A 6627-nucleotide genomic window follows, 5' to 3' on the forward strand; every position below is an offset into this window, starting at 1 on the left:
TATTATACAAACTGTACAGATGCCCTAAATATGTACTTTTCTGATTATACTACTTCAAAGCAAATAGGCATAATTGAACACAAAGTATGGCATGCTATTTTTCAGGTATTATAGAATAAATATATGCCATGGAGCTAAACAAAACGTGTTCTCTTTAAATGTTCTCTTTCTGCTACTTAATAAAAATTCAAAACTGAACCAAGCTGTGAGTGGGCTTTGTCAATTATGCAAAAGTCTTGCCTTAACCACACTTAAACCACTTCTTTCTGTGCATGAAAATTCAAAAACAAACAACAGGAGGTTTTTCTTTATCCTTTACCTATAGCAGGGCATTTGGAAATGATTTATGCTTAAAAAGGATAAACTGACCTTAAAATTAAAGCAAACTGAATGCATTCTTGAATTACTTTGGAGAGATTCACAATATTTATTATAATGCACATTTTGCAAAAAGAATTCAAAACAAACCCTCAATAATTGCCTTTGAAGTACTGTCTTTCTCTGTTCCTTCTGCCTAGAAAATGTCATTTACAACCTCTCCCATTTTCACATTACTCTAATGATACTGACTGGTATTGATAATTAATCTAGATAATGACAATCCTGAATATGATGCCACATCTCTGGACACTGAAGTGTGTCCAACATGTCATTAAAATCCTATTAAAGCTTTATTTACCAGTCTCAAATTAAAAATAAACATTGGTGGTACAGAAGAGAGAATAATGATCTCATTGACCTTGTCATGTCCCTTCTTTAGATCAAGAGAGCCAAAATAATAGTGAGCTAGGGACAGAACACACAGAAACAGAAATCTAACCAATGGTTCAATCTGATGTAAAACATTTGCTGTTTCTTATTTGTCTGTAGGCAAACATGATTAATGGTGTCCTAAAATTGAGTACTTAATCGGAAGGAAATGTTTTTCCTTTTTAATAACATCTGAAATGTAAATGAAAAGTATCCAATAAAAATAAATTTAAAAAAGAAGTCATGCATATATTGAACAAATCACAAGTATCATGCGCACACATGATCTGTAGGCATTAAGAGCTGTCTTATACCTATAGTGGCCAGAAGGTATGCCATCAATTCATAAACTAAGTATCCAGAAACGTTTTTTGACAGTTATTCAGCATTTACAGTAAAATTTAAGTTCTACTCTCAGCTTGAGCTTCATCCTCAGATGAAGTTACTAAAGGACTGCTCTGCATTACCATTTATATGGACACAATGTCATGTTTCCTTGGGTGAATTACCGAGAACTAATTGTATATTATGAATTTACTGAGTAAGTCAACTCTCAGTTGTCAGAGGGAATATCCTTTTCCTATGCACAGCTCAATGGCATGTATTAAAATATGTTCTTCCTAATCTTCATAGTGAGTAATCCAGTCACTGAGAAGAGGTAACTCTAAGAAAGCATGCTGAGTACTATTTGATTAAACTTTGGAATATATCAAAACCCAAGCTTTCATCAACTTGACTCATGAAATCATGTTTATACATAAAAGGATTGACTGAGTCTTTCTATCCCTGGCTTGGAAGATTAAGCAGCTTTGATATATATTGTGCACTCAGATGTACAATGGTTCCATTGAAAAGCAAGAGAAAGATTCCCACAGAAGAGCCAATTAAAAAGCAATAGATATCACTGTTCGGACAATCAAAGTTGTACAGAGACCTGTGGCTTCAGGAAGCAGGAAGGGATTCCATACTTCTCAGAAGAGGAACATGGAACATTAGTCCCTAACAAAGCAACACAAAAGATTTTTCAAACACATACTGAGAATTCAAATATGTATTCAGAAGAGAATAGAACTATGCAAACGAATCTACTGGTAGATGGTGTTAGAAGCCACCAAATTATATTTTTATTATTGATATAATACTTCCCCTTGGCTATTGACATCTGATCTACCAAATAAGTTTATACCTTTCTTCTTCAGAGCTCCTTAGTGGCAGTAGCATTTTGCTCACAGTTATTAGGCTGTAATTTAATGAAGAACTCCTGTGACCACTTACAAAATGTTTCACCTTCAGGGTACACTGTACCAAACTTCTGGAGTTTGTTTAATCTAAACAGAACTATGAACTAACTATTTCTGATGTATACTGAATATAAGAGAACAAGTAAAATATACATAATTTTGACTGTCTGTACCAATGGCCTAGGTGTTGACCATGGTCTAACAATGTAGATCTCCTGCTGGCTAGAAGCTCCCAAAGATTCCCCAAAAGACCGTTATAATGGTCTGAGAAACATAACAATGAAGCCATACAGTGCTATGTTATGATTTTTCCATACAAACAAACTTCAAATATTTATCCCTATTAACAAAATATCTAACAACATAATTCAATCCAATCATTCTATCAAATATCTTCATTTATACTGGGACATACAGTTTAAGAGCTCATTTCTACAAGCTCATTGCACTTGTGATCCCAGTTCCACATCCTAGAGGCCAATGTCATTTACTTTTCACCTACTATAAATTTGCAGATCTTTCCTCACTTTTGATAATTCAATAAATGATTCATAGAACTAAGGTAATGACATGAATTAATTCTGTGAGTTATTCTATGCTCTAAGTGGAAAGGATGTACGGGGCACGGCACATAGCTTTCTTGTCTTTTTCTGGCATGCAACAATTTAACCATAGCACTACGTTCACTAACACTGATCCAGTGTGAGACCTCTCATTTTCTGGTGAGGGGTGGGGCTTACACAACCATGGCTGATTAACTTATCATCACTGGAGTTTGAAGTTCACTACTAACTTATTTGAATTTGAATTCTGTAGATGTTCACAGTTCCAAATGTCATATATCTCTTTGGTTTTCTTTTTCTTCTCCATCTATCATTTGAAATTTTGTTATAGGAACACAATAGGCAAATGTAAATATTTCAATACATTCTCATAAATATATTTCTTATATAATTAATTCTAATTTTCTGAATCTACCAGATCAATTTTGAACAATAGCAAACAAACCCCTCAATGATTCCCAAGTACAAAATTAAGCTATATAAACATAAAGTAAAATGATAACAATAAGTGAAATATATTTATAATTTAAAATAGAACTCTGGGTTGGATGAAAGAGATTTTATTGTGTTATTTCCTTTGAAGACTCCTTAGTCTAATTTTGCTGACAATTAAGTCACTTGAAGTACAATACTGAGCTAATTTTTTTTGAAGAATGGAACTTAATCTTTATTTACAGGACACAACAGGGTACGAAATTCCAAATAGAAATAAACTCAGAGGACAGCTTCATCGAGTATGTACAGTTTATAACTATTCAAGTGTAGTTTCTTTTGTAAAAAGTGCTACAATAACAAACTACATTTAAAGAGAGTTCGTAGTAGGGAAACAGTAAGACAAATTTGTGAGAACACAGCACAGCACAGCACATAGCTAACAAGTTTGTGCTTTGGCTGGACATTAGAAGTTAAAGGTCCCGGGAGCTCCATCCTGAACTTGGAAGGCAAAGCCTTCAGAGGTAGTTTCTGGCACCACATTTTGATCTTCCTCTTCCTCCACTGAGAAGTGCTTCTCAATTAGGTTTAATGAGGCCTTGTATACAGACTCGTTCTCATGGCTCTGTAGTGCTTCAGTTTTATCCAAGCCTCCACACGCTTCAAGCATTATACTGAGTTTTTCTGTCTCACCTAGTTTCTCTGCAGCCTGAAAGGTATTTGAAATGGCATCAAGAATAACCTGAATAATTTTGGTATCTTTTGCACTCAAGAGGTTCATCAAAGGTTCTATTATTCCACAATGAACCAGATACACAATCTGTTCAACAGTCCCGCCGCTGGTGTAGTTGGTTATAGCCTATGCAGTTTCCTTCTGTGTCTTAAAGTCTGCCTTAGAGAGGACACCAATGAGAAACGGGACGAGGTCGTGATTCACCACTTGCTGTTTCTGGTCCTGGCTCCGGGCGGTAATGTTCGACATTGTCCATGTGGCCTCCTAAATATTAGTTTTGGGGTTTGTTAGCAGGCTGGGAAAGACTGCAAGTGCGCCTGCATCGATCACTTTCTGAGTCTGTTCATCTATTCCGGTGACAATATTCCCTATGGCTCTCAGTGCCGGCGTCACAATGGGCAGTTCAGTAGCTCGTAGAAGCTTCACAAGTTGGGGATTAACTCTCTTCTTCACAATCATCTCAATGCTCTCATTTGGCCCATCAGTCAAGTAGGGAATGGCCCAGCAGGAGTCTGCTAATCTTCTTCTAAGACTTCTTCTAAGACTGCTAATCAGTCTTCTGGATTGTTGTGGTGTAGGAGTCGAACTAGAGTAGGAAGGATCTGTTCAACAGCATCTAAGGGGGTGCGGGATTCTTGTTTCGACAGAGGTTTGAAAGCGTCCAGGTAAGATTCCGTAAGTAACCACGTGCCAAGGATGACAGATCACGAACTGCAAGAAGTGCCAACAGTGGGTCAACTGCACCGAACTGAGAATAGGACCCCCTTGGGGGGAATTAAAGGAAATATTGAAAGAGTTGAAGGAGCTTGCAACCCCATAAAAAGCACAAGGCCAAACAACCAGAGCTTCCAGGAACTAAACCACTACTGAAAGACTATATGGTCTGACCCAGGGCTCCAACTGCTCCTAACCTTGTTAGGGCAGCAGTTGAAGGGAAAGCCCTTGGTCTTGCTAAGGTTGGACCCCCAGTGCAGGGAAATATGGGGGGTGCAAAAAGGGGGATGTATAGAGGGAATATGTAAGGTGGAGGGAAGGGGAGGGGATGGTGGCTTATAGACAGGAAACAGGAAGGGGAATAACCTTGGAAATGTAAGTAAAGAAATATATCTAATAAAAAATTAAAAAAAATAAAGCACTGACTATTTTTTCAGAGGATCTGGATTCAATTTCCACTGCCTTCATGGTATCTCACAGCATCAGTCCTAAGAGGTCTGACAAACTCTTATAGCCTTTACAGGTACACTATGCATTATTTTCTTTTTGTTGAATTATAGAGCTCTGTGTATGTTGCAGATAATAATTTTTAAGTGTAATTTTTATTTAGTTATACTGTATTTTAGGACCATCATATTACATATATATTTTAATATTCTTCCATATTTTGCTTTTAGGTTTCCATAATTTCTCTCTCATTCGAACTATTTGCTTCTTAAAAAATGTCTGTTTTCCCATCATCTATACACATTATTTAATATATCTATATAAAATCTAGGACCTACAAATGAGAGACCACATATTTTTCTCTTTGATACTAACTTTCTAATATGTATCTATTTCCCTAAAAAATGTTATAGCCTCGTTTTCTTTATGATTTAAAATAAAAGCATGCTAAATATGAATCACATTTTATTCATCCATTTGTCTGGTTGTAAACAACTGAATGTGTTTCATGATTTAGCTGTTGTGAAAAGATGCTGTATTTGGGCCCTTTGGAGAATAAACCAAGAGATGAAGATTCTATCATACTCCCACCCAGAATGGCAGTAATCAGAATGCAATGTCAGGACCTGACCTGGTAGAAGGTGCTAGGCCTGGTTTATAGGCACCCTTGAGAGGAGAGAAGCCCGGTGTTGACGAGATACAAGCAAAAGCGGTGGGGTAGCAGTCTGTGAACTGTGGAGAAAGGCAGAACTAATTGGGGATGTAGCAGTTGTTGATACATGAGAGGGCTTAGGTAGATGGTGGATTATGTTATCACCCAATGGGATCATGGGATGATGTGCAGTAGCCTGGAGCTTAAGGAAATGCAGACTTGCCAACCCCAATCCCAACAAGCTGTCTGAAGAAAGGATCATCATAGAGCATAGCAAAGTCTGAGACCCAAAATGAGGAATGGTCCACCTTCTTTCTAAATTAGACCTCCTCGAAGTACCACAGTATCCCACAATGCTGCTGAAGATCAAGTGTACGATCAATGCCCTGATGTGGTTAGGGTTCAGTTTGATGTCCACGAACCATGTCATCATTTGATTACTTGCCTGTGTTGTGGCCAGAATTTATGTTCACGCTTCTGAGCCTTGCTGTCCCAGAAATCATACTGATATGAGTGACCTATGCTGCCACTTGAGACTATTGTGGTGATCAGGTGTAGGCTACTGTCGAGGGACATGTCTGGATTCATGGCCTTTTTGTGGCTTGGTCTTTGTTAGTGGCCATGGCCTGATCTACCACTGAAGGCCATATGGATGTCAGTGGTCTATGACTCAGCCTGAAGCCATGTTGATTGTCTTCAGGCAATGATGCTTTAGGGATGACATCAATGTGGGTGACCAGAATTGTCACCTGGATCCATGATGATGTCCAAGTCTGAGCTACAACTGGGGTACATGTCTGGGTCCCTGACCTCACTATGACTGGGTCTGTGTTAAAATATGTGGCCAGTGTTACCACAAAAACCTACATAATGTCTGTGGTCTGTGCTGTAGCATAAAGCCATGTTGGTGTACATGAGTTATGCTGCCTCCAGCAGCCATACTGATCTAAGTACCCTGTGCTGTCACCCAAGGCCAAGGTGGTGTCCTGGTTCTTCCTGATACAGAGATCCATGACTATATCTGTATTCTTACTGTAGCTGGGTGTGTATTGATGTCCATGGCTTGCGTTGTTATTGAATGCTGGGTCTATGTCC

General features: G+C 38.1%; 1 pseudogene; it reads right to left on the reverse strand.

Moving 5' to 3' along the window:
* Positions 1-3370: 3370 nt before the first annotated feature.
* On the reverse strand, positions 3371-5962 carry Kpna1-ps8 (karyopherin subunit alpha 1, pseudogene 8; annotated as a pseudogene).
* Positions 5963-6627: the final 665 nt, after the last annotated feature.

The sequence above is a fragment of the Rattus norvegicus genome, chromosome 6, assembly GCF_021556685.1.
Source record: "Rattus norvegicus strain SHRSP/BbbUtx chromosome 6, alternate assembly SHRSP_T2T, whole genome shotgun sequence".
Classification (NCBI taxonomy): domain Eukaryota; kingdom Metazoa; phylum Chordata; class Mammalia; order Rodentia; family Muridae; genus Rattus; species Rattus norvegicus.